The sequence below is a fragment of the Schistocerca piceifrons genome, chromosome 3 (genome assembly GCF_021461385.2).
Source record: "Schistocerca piceifrons isolate TAMUIC-IGC-003096 chromosome 3, iqSchPice1.1, whole genome shotgun sequence".
Lineage (NCBI taxonomy): Eukaryota > Metazoa > Arthropoda > Insecta > Orthoptera > Acrididae > Schistocerca > Schistocerca piceifrons.
In genome coordinates, this window is record NC_060140.1 from 549,168,276 (window position 1) to 549,183,532 (window position 15,257).

The 15,257-nt window shown below is 44.8% G+C and overlaps 1 protein-coding gene across 1 annotated transcript in view; it reads right to left on the bottom strand.

The window, feature by feature from the left end:
* The window catches only part of LOC124787696 (protein cueball), a 155,802-nt gene that overhangs the window by 62,381 nt on the left and 78,164 nt on the right, over positions 1–15,257 (bottom strand). The window lies entirely within an intron of this gene.

Genomic DNA, 15,257 nt, shown 5'->3' on the forward strand with positions numbered 1-15,257 from the left:
AACCAACGCACACATTCGTGATGCATTTGACCAAGTCACCGGAGATATCTCGAATCGTACGTGGTGATGTCGGAATTCCGACTAGACACTATCCGTGCCACTAAGAGGGCACACAGTGATGTGAATGTGGAAAAAAAAATAAATAAATAAAAAGTTCAAATGGCTCTGAGCACAATGGGACTTAACTGCTGAGGTCATCAGTCCCCTAGAACTTAGAACTACTTAAACCTAACTAACCTAAGGACATAACACACATCCATGCCCGAGGCAGGATTCGAACCTGCGACCGTAGCGGTCGCGCGGTTCCAGACTGTAGCGCCTAGAACCGCTCGGCCACTTCGGCCGGCGATGTGAATGACTGACGAAACAAAACATGAGTTGAAAGCATTTGTTATTATACAGTATAGTTTCTAAGATATTAAAGTGTTAAGTTGTAAAGCTAATTTATACACAACGTGTATTTGATTTTCTCTCTCTCTCTCTCTCTCTCTCTCTCTCTCTCTCTCTCTCTCTCTCTCTTTTTGTCGTTGTGACTCTGAGACGCATGCAAACGTTGAAAGCGGTTTTAACTCTGCAACCGTCTGTTCACGCTGATACGAGGAAGGAAGGAAGTGGCCGTTATGTAAGTTAGTGGTTGCTCTGCACTGTAAAGCCTACAACCGACACGGAAAAATTTGTTGCTAATGTATCAGAAAGTCTATTACGTTCTTGATTTTAACAAAATTATCGGAATGCATAATAAATTACAGGTGACACCATACACCTCGGAGCAGGTATTACAGCAAAGAATCTTTCGGAAAATAGAGGGAAGATCTTTGTAACAATGGACTGAGTGCGGGCCGTTTGCGTCCTAAATAAGTTTCTACCGTGTAAAGTGGATATCGGAAACATACGAAAATAAAATTTTCCAGTGCCGCTGTACTTTATTTGAGCTAATCTGAAGGAGTAAGACTTTCGATTCTCGAAAGACATCTTACAACTACGTTACAAGATTTGAACGACCTGTGAACTATTGACTGCTGCCAGATTTCCAGTTAAATAGAGTACTGTTAAAAAGAGAAAAAACTTTGCACTGAAGCTACGGACTAAAATACGGGACCACCAAAAACACAGCACATTACCCTGCCTAATAAGACGTAGGGAAGCAGCTGGCGTTTAAAAAGGCTCCTGTCATATCGTAGTGGATAAACACAGTTTCTGGACGGCTTTTAACAAATCTTATACCATCTTGTCTGCAAAATGGTGGCAAGCTCAGACAACGATGATGGAGGTGGATAGCGATCATGCATGCTTTCTCCTGAGTTGACCACAAAGGCTCAACAATATCGAGATCTGGTGAGATGGTGTCCAGGGAAGATGGGACAGTTCATCTTCCTGCTCATAAAATCAGTCGTCGACGGTGCGAGCTGAGGGAAGAGGGGCCCTGTCATCTTGGAACACATCTCACCACTGTGGAACAACACTGTACCTTGGGATAGACCTGATCACCCAAAACGGACACGTAATCCTTGGCAGCGATGCGACCTTGGGGCCCTTAGAACACTTCGATATATCTGTCCAAATCACCACCGAACCCACACCGTGTTTCACTCTTCGGGCGTAAACTCACCATACATAAGGGGAAAACAGTGTGAAACAAGACCCAGTAGACGAAATGACTTTCTTCCACTGCTCCGCAGTCCAAGTTTCATGACACGTTTTCCTGTTGTATTGTAATGTATGGAACTGGAGACCTAGAAACGGCGAAGAGGATTTGTCCCCGCCGTAGCCCTCAGTGGTTCACAACAAGCTACAGCAGTCCACTCACCCCACCGCCGCCCACACCGAACCCAGGGTTATTATGCGGTTCGGCCCCAGTAGACCACACCCGGCAACGTCTCACACCGGAAGAGTGTAACCCAAAATGTTTGCGTGGCAGAATAATTATGGTGTACGCTTTCGTGCAGACAGTGTTTGCGCAGCAATCGCCGACATAGTGTAACTGAGGCGGAATACGGGGAACCAGCCCGCATTTGCCGAGAGAGATGGTAAACCGCCTTAAAAACCATCCACAAACTGTTCGGCACACTGGACTTGGACACTAATCCGCCGGGCGGATTCGTGCCGGGGACCGGCACGCCTTCCCGCTCGGAAAGCAGTGCATTGACCGCATGGCTAACCGGGCGGGCTACGTTTTTCTGTTACAGGCATTTGCACCACTGATGTGTGGTTATCAAATTCCATCTCGACCCGGTATTCCCTGTTTATTACGCTCCCTTCGTGTTGTTTTGGTGCTGACTGGGTTTGCAAGCGTCACATTCGGGTCTGCAGTGACTTTTGCAGCTGTCGCATTCTTATTAAATGAGCGACTGTCACAGTCACTCAACACTCTTTCGTCCGCGATGTGATTTAACGGATGAAATTTTTCCGCTCTACCTGTATGCGGTATACGTCTTCAATACGTTGCCTCTTGATACGCCAAACACTTTGGCTCCCTTGGTTACGAAACGCCCACCATAGGAGCAACAACAATTTACCCACCTTCGAATACACTTAGCTCCGACGTAACGCACTGCAGCTACACGAAGCACCGTTCTAACCACAACTGCCACTTGCAACATAGTGAGTACATTGCACAGGTGCCGTTGATGGTCAAAAACAACAGCACAACCACGGGGCCTTGCTAGCGCCTGCATTTATGTTTAAGTGTTCATTTCTCATGGTATTTCCATATTTTCACCTAACCCCTGCACGAACGTTATGCTTAATCAGTGACCTTGTACTTACTGACTCCACAGTAAAATTCAGTGAACTACAGCCAAACATTAAGGGAGGAGTGAAAATTCACATTGTCTTGTATCCATTTAAAAAAAATCATTGTTGTTGTTGTTGTTGTTGTTGTTTTCATTCCTGAGACTGGTTTGATGCAGCTCTCCATGCTACTCTATCTTGTGCAAGCTTCTTCATCTCCCAGTACCTGCTGCAACCTACATCCTTCTGAATCTGCTTAGTGTATTAATCTCTTGGTCTCCCTCTACGATTTTTACCCTCCACGGTGCCCTCCAATGCTAAATTTGTGATCCCTTGATGCCTCAAAACATGTCCTACCAACCGATCCCTTCTTCTAGTCAAGTTGTGCCACAAACTTCTCTTCTCCCCAATTCTATTCAATACCTCCTCATTAGTTACGTGATCTACCCACCTTATCTTCAGCATTCTTCTGTAGCACCACATTTCGAAAGCTTCTATTCTCTTTTTGTCCAAACTAGTTATCGTCCATGTTTCACTTCCATACATGGCTACACTCCATACAAATACTTTCAGAAACCACTTCCTGACACTTAAATCCATACTAGATGTTAACAGATTTCTCTTTTTCAGAAACGCTTTCCTTGCCATTGCCAGTCTACATCTTATATCCTCTCTACGTCAACCATCATCAGTTATTTTGCTCCCTAAATAGCAAAACTCCTTTACTACTTCAAGTGTCTCATTTCCTAATCTAATTCCCTCAGCATCACCCGATTTAATTTGACTACATTCCATTATCCTCGTTTTGCTTTTGTTGATGTTCATCTTATATCCTCCTTTCAAGACACTGTCCATTCCCTTCAACTGCTCTTCCAAGTCCTTTGCTGTTCTGACAGAATTACAATGTCATCGGCGAACCTCAAAGTTTTTACTTCTTCTCCATGAATTTTAATACCTACTCCGAATTTTTCTTTTGTTTCCTTTACTGCTTGCTCAATATACAGATTGAATAACATCGGGGAGAGGCTACAACCCTGTCTCACTCCCTTCCCAACCACTGCTTCCCTTTCATGCCCCTCGACTCCTATAACTGCCATCTGGTTTCTGTACAAATTGTAAATAGCCTTTCGCTCCCTGTATTTTACCCCTGCCACCTTCAGAATTTGAAAGAGAGTATTCCAGTTAACATTGTCGAAACCTTTCTCTACGTCTACAAATGCTAGAAACGTAGGTTTGCCTTTTCTTAATCTTTCTTCTAAGATAAGTCGTAAGGTTAGTATTGCCTCACGTGTTCCAACATTTCTGCGGAATCCAAACTGATCTTCCCCGAGGTCGGCTTCTACCAGTTTTTCCATTCGTCTGTAAAGAATTCGCTTTAGTATTTTGCAGCTGTGACTTATTAAACTGATAGTTCGGTAATTTTCACATCTGTCAACACCTGCTTTCTTTGGGATTGGAATTATTATATTCTTCTAAAATCATAGGACACTGAAAGAAAGGAGAAAAGACAAAGGACGAGTTACACGCATAAATCTCACTTATTCTGTAAAGAAAATATTTACTGGGAATGTTTCATGAAAAAAAACCTAGTAAAAAGGAAGGAAGATGTCGACGACAAGATTATTTGGGCCAGAGGTCGAAGAAGTGATCGATGGAGAACGAAGTCGGTCGTGACAATTCTGGAAAGCATCATTCCAATAGTTTCCTTAAGCAATTTAGAGAAATAAGTGAACATTTACATCTGGATGGTCTCATAACTTTTTCTACTGCTGCTGCTGAGACTGGCGGAAGAAATCGCGTGGCTGAGTTTCGACAGTATTTTCTCTCTCTCTCTCTCTCTCTCTCTCTCTCTCTCTCTCTCTCAGTAAAATATAAAATGATAAAGCGGTTTAAGAACATATTGTAGTCCACATGTAAATGTAAATATTGTAAGACCCACAGGTGTACTTCACGAATCCACAGGAAAAAAAAAAACTTGCTTTCGTCATTTATTTTGAGAAAAGTGCAAATGAGAGCGACAGAGCTAATTTTGCACCTAGTTAGCGCCCAATCGATAACAGGATTCATTAGGCCAAAAAATACCATGAAGGCAATGTGTGTAAAACCAAAAAGCGAAAGAGAGTCAAGTCGAAGCGAGGCAGATGTGGTATGTAACAACGACGGCATGTCGCATTCGAACCGACGTCCTCCCGAGCGCGTGTCCAGTGTCTTACCACAGCACCACCTAGCATGCTCATAGAGAACACAAAATATTCCGGGCTGTTATGACGTGGTCTAAGGGATATCACTTCAAAAGCCGACGTTTCGTTACAATCAGCGGAGTACATTTTCAATGGGAATCGTTGCTTTATTGAATGTCGCTCGCTACTGACGGCCGTGAAAGTTTACATCTCAGAGAACAATCACGCATACCACTGTGAAGATACAACAACGACAAACTTAAGTATCTATCCCAGTCTTTAGACATCTACCTAAGGAGTCTTGGTTGGTTGGTTGGTTGGTTGGTTGTGTTGGGGAAGGAGACCAGACAGCGAGGTCAACGGTCTCATCGGAATAGGGAAGGACAGGGAAGGAAGTCGGCCGTGCCCTTTGAAAGGAACCATCCCGGCATTTGCCTGGAGCGATTTAGGGAAATCACGGAAAACCTAAATCAGGATGGCCGGACGCGGGATTGAACCGTCGTCCTCCCGAATGCGAGTCCAGTGTCTAAATCGCTCTTTATCGATGAAAGCGGACCAAATGATAATTACAAATGAAGAAACCTAACATTACGTCCAAAATGGAACAGAAAGGCAACAATGAACACAGCGAATCCGTTACCTATATTTCGAATAAAATAATATTTGACTGACACACTTTAGCCGTCGGAGAAGACTGTTGGGGGGGGGGGGGGGGGGGGGGGGCGCACCAGTATTGCAGCGTGCAGACAGCCACGCCACCAGACAAGGCTCTGTACCTACCGTACCAATGACATTGTAAATACAACTCACTGATGGTGCTGCAGGCGCGGGATAAATTTAACCTTCATGTGGACGCCGTTGTGATGGTTAAAGTCTAGTATGCTGAAGTCTATTGTGGTGATACAGATGGAGAATTATATACTTATTGATGCATACATTAATTTGTAAGTGGTAATTTTACTCGACACATTCCAGCGTACTTTAAGGAAATTGGTGAAGAGCTGTGCAGCGCTTAACTGCACGAATGAAGTCGAGAAAGGAAGTACGTGGGTATGTTTAGACGTTTTATATTTGGGGGTTTCACTCACAGCACTTACATTTCCAGAGTGAATGTATCACTAACTTTACATTCTTTTTCTAACAGTAGCTGCTATTTTGGCAATACTGGTGGATGTGAGGCTCAAAACGTTTCATTTTGTGGTGCAGTAAAATACCTCAGATGTTAGTGAGAACACTATACAGTCAGATACCAGTATTCACCTGCATCCTGCATGTGGCATGAAACGGTAAGAATGTAGTGTACCAGATACGAGGAGAATCACGCGATGCTAAGTACATTTCACTTTAAAACTCTGGGGCATTAAACAACGAAATGCTACAGTTCACGCTCATGTTTACGCAATAAGCTGTATTTAGTTGTGAGCGAACGATCACGGCTAATTATTTTGTAACACGCAAAAAAATAATTTTTAAACAGCGACCGCACGCCGTTTGTTCATAAATTAAATTGCTATTTTGTAGGTACATACCAAAATGAGACATTATGTTTGTGGCATAACTCAAAGGAAGATACGTGAAAACCACAGGCGCGGAAGCTTACCACCACAATGGCCACCTCTGCGGCTTTCGTACTGTCCGCTGTTCACAATCGACCACTTACGAGACTGCGGCCTCGGTACGTACGTACATACGTACGAAACACGCAACAAGGCGAGTACGTGGGGCTTGTGAAGAAAAAAAAATTAAATAAAAATAAAAAGTAGTTGGCGCCTGGCTCCAACCGGTTGACTCGATGAAATGTCAATCACAAAGTAGTTGCCGGCCTCTGTGCCCGAGCGGTTCTAGGCGCTTCAGTCTGGAACCGCGCGACCGCCACGGTCGCAGGTTCGAATCCTGCCTCGGGCATGGATGTGTGTGATGTCCTTAGATTAGTTAAGTTTAAGTAGTTCTAAGTTCTAGGGGAGTGATGACCTTCGATGTTAAGCAGACTGACGGTTTAAAAATTCCGTAGTTCCTCTCCTGGTTTGTTAGCCGTGTTCAGATGACAACTGATAATTTCACTGCCCGCGAGAGGCAAAGTTCATCACCGGATGCACTCAATTACAGTAAAAAACCTGTCACCTGTTCTAAACGATTACCAAGAAAAAGTTATTAATCTGCAGCATCTAACTGAGCTGCTTAACTCGTCTACTGCATTGTCCAAAGCGAGGAGGAAACGACTCTGGTCTAACAAAAATGCAGCTACGGCAGTGGGGAGAGAGAGAGAGAGGGGGGGATTTCCAGAAGTTTTTTGACCTCTTAGCTTAACGATGTCTGCGTTATCCAGCACTCTGACACACGGAAACAACTTCCCAACACAGAACAGGATAACAAAGCGCCGCGGCGAGAGACGACAGAATTTTACAGGAGTTTACACACAGTCTTTTCGGTGCTTAGTTAAACTTCGCGATAGCATGCCGTTAGTTCAAGAGTTGGAACTCAACTTGCTGCTACTGAAAAAGATGGGGTACTCGTGAGACACTGTACCCATATTCGAGAGGTCGGCGTTTCAGTTACCCGTCGGGCCTTCCAGATTTAGATTTTCTGTAGTTTTTCTACACCGCTTCAAGCAAATTTTGGGTTGTTTCTTTAAAAATGACACGGCCGACTTACTTCCTCATATTGGGGCCCCACTCTGGTGATTTTGTCGACGAATGGGGGATAAACCCCAATTTTCCTCTCTTCTGCTTATTGGTCCATCTCTAAGACAAAACCTATTCCCAATAGCTTCAAGAAAACAGAGGGTCTGCCGAGTAGCAAACGACAAGCAGTTGAAATTGCCAAACATAAGATCCAGAACTCTAGAAATGTTGGAAGAGTTGTTCCAAATTTCCCCGATGAGGTGGTGCCCGCTCCATCCCCCTGAAAGCAGAAAAAAGGAAGTGCATTGATAGTGTCAATGTCAAAAATGCTGATGAATCATCGAAATCTGAGAGCTTCGTTTCAAATGAACACTCTACAGAGCAACTGCCTGTAGTTTTAAATATGCGTGTTTTCCTCGACCTTGCACTAAACTCTCGCTGGCAATGTGCAAAGAGAACGTAATCTAATAAAGAGGCTTGTGCAACATTTTTGAAAGGGCCATAAAGACTTCGTCTTGTTATTTCTGACATTCTGCTGAGTGACACAATCGCCGGACTAGAAGCTACAGGTATTCAGAGTGTGTGACACTTTTGGGGTCAGAATTACATAGACCAGGACCACCCTACACTGAATGTTTCGAAGTATTCAATAAGCACTGCGACAATTTGCAAGCTGTTTCTGTTTCACAACAAACGCCACTTGCACTGTGGCACTACCTCGAAGAGCACTACACGATAGACGGGCCCACTGTGGATTCTTCCTAGACATCTAGGGAAATCACAAAAATCTAAATCTGAATGGTTGGACGGCAATTTGAGTCGCTATCCTCTTTAATGCGAGTACACTGTCATAACAGGGCCTCCTCTCTCGTAGAGTACTCTGGGTACCACTGTCACTGCCTCCTTTCCCGTTACAGGCTTGAGTGGTGTGCGTGAAGAACGAGTGCTACTGAGCTTCCGTAGAAGACCGAATGTAATTTTACCTTCACAGTCTTTCCACGAGAGACACGCACGGGGAAACAATATATAGGGTGGTCAGAAATACTCTGACAAGTTTTTAAGGCTGCTTCAGGTTATAGTGTGCTGAGTAATAATTGTTAAGAAAAAAATTTGCATTGAGGTAAGCCAATCAGGCCGTTGGGCGCACAAATTAAAGCGAACCGCCAAAGACTGTGTCGCCAAACGTGTTGTTCGTTTGGTTTCATGAACCCGAAAAAAGAGCCATACAAAAATTGGACATTGGGAAGTAGTAAGGATCGAACCCGAAACAAAGACTGAGCGGTCTTGTGACCTGTAATCTACGCTATGAGAAGAACTGGCACTGATTGTATCTGCCGAGCCGCTTGTATTTGAGCGCCGAACGGCCAGATTGGCTAACTTCAATGCTAATTAACTCGGAAACGGCGCAACACGTCGATTTTTTCTTAACAGCTATTTGTCAACAAAACTTACCCTGAGGCACCCTTAAAAGCTTTTCAGACAGTTTCAGACCCGTGTGTATTGTTTGATTCTTAGAGGAAAGTACGCTCTCTAAGTTCTAACAGCAAATCACGAGGTGATGCTCAACACCTCTCTTCTGGCAGTGTCCGTCGCTGGAACTAGATGAGCATTCAGTCACAATTTCTCGCTTACTAAAGAAAGCTGCGACGAATGCGCTGTGCTGCTTTGTATCTTCACTATCTCTTATCAATTCCACTTCGCATCTGCTCTAGGCTGAAGGACGATAAACATCAGTCGAACGAGGGTTTTGTATGCTATCTCCGACGTAGGTGGTCTACACTCCCTGAGGATTCTTCCAACGAACCCTACTCTCATATCTACATTTCTTACGATTGATTTACATGGTCGTTCCACTTCAAATTTCGCTACACACATTCTTCTGGACATTTCACAGATGTAATTACTTCCAGTGTTTGTTCTGGAGTCGTGTGCACTCTTTATGTGCAATACATTACAGTTGTTTACGTCAAGGATAAATTTCCATCTTGTTTCGTCGCCTCCAACAACGCTAGCAGCACTTCTGAACGCTGGCTATAGCGCCTCGTGTATCTGCACACTTGCTTTTACTGCGTGTGTCGCCTTCCACATAGTCGCAGCACACGTGTACCTAGATGTCCCTCCACGCAGCGGGCGGCGGCGGTTCCGCGTGGCTGAGCGTACCGTGAGCCTAGTCCAGTTACCCTTCCAGCTGGCACGCTGGAGACGGCCGGCGCGATAGCGTGCACGTTCTTTCTGGCAGTCCCCACCGCGTCCCGCCAGCAAGCACATTCTGCCTGTCGGGCGGCCATGTCGTCGAAATCGTGGGCGATACGGGGGAACAGGTCTGCTCCGCGCGCACGCCAGCGCTGTGACGCGTGGAGCGACCTTGCATATACTACAGTGAGGACGTGGTGAAGCGCAGAGAGAGAGAGAGAGAGAGAGAGAGAGAGAGAGAGTGTGTGTGTGTGTGTGTGTGTGTGTGTGTGTGTGTGTGTGTGTGTCACACGACCGCCCCCTTCTCTTCCCCCACCCCCATCGCTCCCAAAACGACCATTTCACTAAAGGTGTTTACATTTTAACTTACATCAATTTCTAAATTCTCTAGTTAACTTTCGGAGTATAAAGCAGCGTGAAAACTAAGCTTTCGCAAAGGGAAAGCAATTCTGGAAAATTGCAAACTACGTTTAACATTGTATACCTTTCCAGTTGCTTGCCTGAGGTGTTATCAACGTTGATGCTTTTGCGTCCCGACCCAGAAGTGGATCCACGGTTCCACTATTCAGGAGAGGGGAGAGAGCTCACAATTCGTTACTGTCTTCTATCAATAAAATATTTTAACAGAGTAATAATACTAATAATTTGCAGAACATTGCTGTAATGTAATATCAAGGAATTGCACTTCAGAAAGATACAGTTTTTCAAAAGCAAACGTCCGATCATTTGAAGAGTTTATTGGACAGGCAATTTAAGAAGCACAATAGCAGCAAACTCTCCCAACTGTGACAAAGCCGCACTTAAAACCACAATAAATCTAGGAGTGCACTCCTAATTACCAGTACTTCATTAATCACAACTGAACATTACACCACAAACTGTGGCTATGCAAGCGTGCGAATGAGAGGGGTTGCTGTCAGTCTGTGAAAGGGCTGGAGTGTTACCGGTAACGTTGGAAGCACATTCACGGGACCAGACCTTACGGCGGCAACTGAAAGTACCCTGAGTTACACGTAGCCCGTAGGTTATAGAATTTTCAATATCGGCTGAGGTATTACGCGCACAGGTCATACTTATTACTCTGTCTACTTTCCCGCTTCGCTGACGGAAGTTCCAACCCTCTGCCGCTAGAGAGCTCCGAATTGGAGCGTGTAACATGACGCTGTGTAACGTAATTGTCTCGTTGTCTCAGAAACAGCGAGCTATCATCAAGTTCCTATCGGCAGAGAACTTCGTACACTCATGAAGCACCCTCTTCTTCAGTATGACAATGGCAGACCATACACGAGCGCTCCGACATGTGCAATTCGTGAGTCCGCAGGTACGTGCATGCTAGGTAGGTTACAGCATACGAGTACTTACACGAACACAGATGGTACATTTGGAGGCGTTAGGAGAACCAGTTGGCAGCTTCACTGGAATGAAAAGCACTTGATATTTGATGCTAAAAAGGAAAACGACACTTCTCCAATCGGCCGAAGTGGCCGAGCGGTTCTAGGCGCTACAGTCTGGAACCGCGCGACCGCTACGGTCGCAGGTTCGAATCCTGCCTCGGGCATGGATGTGTGTTATGTCCTTAGGTTAGTTAGGTTTAAGTAGTTCTAGGGGACTGATGACCTAAGCAGTTAAGTCCCATAGTGCTCAGAGCCATTTGAACACTTCTACCCGCCGGGTTGTACGCAACGTACGTACCACACACAGTACGAACGTGGGTGCATAGTGGACAACGGTAAGCAGCGCCAGATAAAAGTATCTGCTTTTGTTTCTGCTTGTGTCTATCAGCTAAGCGACTGACAAATTTTTTGTTACAAATTTTATTTTCAGCTGCAACAGTCAATTCTCGCGAATACACATTACGTTGAGACGTTGACGCTACCTGCCACGGCCTATCGTAATTGTAGATTCGTCATTTGTGGAACCTCATTTTCATTACGTAGCACTATATGCCGTAACTGTAAACATATAAGGCTTTTCGGCTCGATTGTAGGAACAAAATGTGAGTATCTTTTGGTGCGATGTCTTTCTTAACCTTGGCAAGAACAAAACACGGGTACCATTTCGCTTGTTGGCAGCATTGAGTAGTGAAGTTCTAAGTACACGGCAAGCGAATGAGCCATCAGCCGTAATTACATTGTGCTGTATCTGATGTCTATGATGGCCAATAAACATGCACACGTCTTTTTCGTATCTGAGCTGACTATTCAGTTTATATTCAAGTATAGTATGCAGTGAAGAGTTCCCACCACCCATTCACTTGCTTGTTCGTCGTCAGAGTACCCGTGCGAACAACAAACATCACGAACAAGAATATCGTGTAGGTGCCTCGAGCCGCCTGTTTATTTCTATTTGACATTGCAATTTAGTCTAACCCACCAATAACTAAAATATGACAATCAAAATTTCTATGTCTACATACGCGTACTCTGCAATCCACCTTACGAAGGGTGTGTGGTGGAGGGTAATTTTGGCACCACTACTTGGTCCCCCCTTCCCTATTCCGTTTGCGAAAGGGGCGTGGGAAGAATGATTGTCAGTAAACCTCTGTAGAATCTGTAATTACTCGGACTATGGTACGGGCTAAACCGACCAGTTATGATTCTAGCTGCGCGTCTCTGACTCCTTTCACTGTTGTCAGGTCTACCTGATAATGACTTTAAATGCTGAAACAGTACTCTAGAATTGGTCACAGTAACGTTCAGTATGCCATTTTCTTAATAAGTGCACCGCATATGCCTGGATCGCTTCCAACAAATCTGCCTTCTCCGATACTGATTTTACAAGACCGTCCCATTTCATATCGCTTCTTGGAACCTACATCTAAATAGTTATACAGTGAGACGTGCTCAAAATGATCACCATTAATCATTCAAGATGTGGAAACTCCGCAAGAATTGCATGCCTGAATATAGATGGAGGGGTTAGCCAAGCCTGCAGGTTGCGCTGTTTTATTTGACCACGAACGGCACCTGCAGAATATGTTTCAAGTACCAGTCATGATCAGAACAATGATTGCGTTATGAAGTGAATTCAGACGTGGGAGAACTGTCGATATTTGTATGGTGGATGCCTCCCTAACCAAAGTTGCCAAAGTGTTTGGTATCTCATGAGGCACCGTGTCGAAGATCTATACTGCATGAAGAGAAAGCGGAAAATCATCATCCGCTGAGTCACAACGCGGTCGAAGTTGTGTGTGTTGAGTAATCGTGACAGACGGTCACTGAAGATGTGAATGTCTCACTCGCGAACCGTTCCAGCACCACAACACTGAGGGAGCTCCGCTCGGAATTGCAGGGACAGCTGGGATTCCAAACCCACTCATCAGTGATGAAAATGCCCGTAACAGGAAAACACTGAGTAGTGGAAGAAAGTCATTTGGCCGGATGAATCTTGTTGCACACTGTTTCCAACATCTGGCCCAATTTACGTCTAGCGTACGCCGTCCCAAGCCTATGACGCACACTGCTTGCTGCCAAGAGTGAAATACGGCGAGGATTCGGTGATGATTTGGGAAGCCGTATCGTGGTAATCCATTGGCACCACGGTTACTATGCAAAGTCGCATTACTGCCAAGGATTATGAGACCATTTTCACTAATCGAGTTCACCGCATGGTACAATTTCCGTTTCGCACTGGTGATGCTGTGTTCCAATGCGTGAGGGACCCTGTTCTTTTCTGAGCAGGAGGTTCAAATGTATCATCTCTCCTGGCCACTACCAGTCACCAGTTACTGAGCCTTTGTGGTCTACTTCGGAGAATGGGTGTGTGATTATTATCCACATCCATTGTCGTTCTAAACTTGCCACTATTTTGCAGACAATTGTGTAAGACTACCTTAAAAACCATTCAGAAATTTATTATCCATTACATATGACTGGAATGTGTTTTCATGCCAACAGTTTTCCTGCACAGCATTACGCATAGTAATGTGCTGCCTTTGTGGCGTTCCCATATTTTTGTCCAATCCCTGTAATCAGATGCTATCGGGTTGTTTCCGCTTTGTTGTAGGTATTATTTTATAATTATAAACGTTTAATGAGATCCGCTTTTATTACTGCAAGGGGAAATTCTGTTTACGCCTTTCTGCATTTCCTCACGATCACCCACCGGCAAGATTTTCTTACAGATTACAGCATCGTCAGGGAAAAATCTTACGCTTACTGCTGCTGATGCTGTCCTATAATTGGCGTATATATGTTGAGAACAGAACCGATCCTAATACGCTGCCTTGGGGCACATTGTATGTTACTTAGTTTCAATGGAACCTCTGCAACCCAGCACAGCATACTGGATAGCACACTGGACTCGCATTCGGGAGGACGACGGTTCAATCCCGCGTCCGGCCATCCTGATTTAGGTTTTCCGTGATTTCCCTAAATCGCTCCAGGCAAATGCCGGGATGGTCCTTTGAAAGGGCACGGCCGACTCCCTTCCTCATCCTTCCCTAATCCGATGAGACCGATGACCTCGCTGTTTGGTCTCTTCCCCCAAACAACCCAACCCATACTGGATCGTATTGGTGAAATATTTGTCGATCGAATGACATATTTGCGAAGACCGCAGCATCGTACGTTGGTTAGTGGTCGACAATGTGGTCTATTTTCTGTCGCCTTTCCTAAATCTAAAAAGATTTAATACACCTGTTCACGTAACTAATATTTGTAAGATGTCGTTTATGAATGTAGAAATATGGTTTACAGAAGTAGTTTTTCCTGGCGTCTATGATGATTTTCTGGGAGGCATTTATCTACAGTGCAAAAGTCGCCCCATTTCGAAATTCTTTTTGAATGCTCAAATAACGTTATCCGTCGAGTTGAGAAGTCTCTTGCGTAAAATGTAAAGCAGGGACTATCTCGGCTCCTCGTCTCACTTGAGAGACAAAAGTTCAGCCCACTTCCTAGGTGTTACGTTCCAAGAGTAAGCGGCAGACAGACGCACAAACATCACATTACGGGCTGTTAGCAGGGAGCTTCACAGGAGTCCGCCAATGACTTTTGGCGCCTCGGAAATACCCCAGGGAATGCTGCTGTCTACAGATGCGTCGACTAACTACTGAGTCACGTATTAAGTAACCTATGTTGTTGCTGCTACAGCGATGTTATGTACACTGAAATAGCCTCTACATAATGCGATCTCTGCAGGTAGAGGACTGCTCAGATAGGAGAGAGACGACTGTCCGCAAGTTGAGTCCCTACCCGCCCACATCCGCAAGCCTTTTATACGCAACCGCAAATTTTAAATTTTTGTAACCCAAAAATCGTCTCCAAACTATTCCTCTACCATACGCAGTCCACAGTGATGTAAAATGTGTTCACAGCCATCCGCATTTAGCGTTTTCTTAAGCGCAGTAAGGGAACCACGTCCTAACCACGAAAAACATCCCCATACCACAACACCATCTCCTCCATAGTTCAGTGTTGTCTCTACACGTGGTGGCAGGTACCGTTCCCCTAGCATTTGCCAAACCCAAATCTTTACATTGGATACCAGAGGCTATATCATGATCCATCACTCCGGAACACTCGTTTCCAGTCAT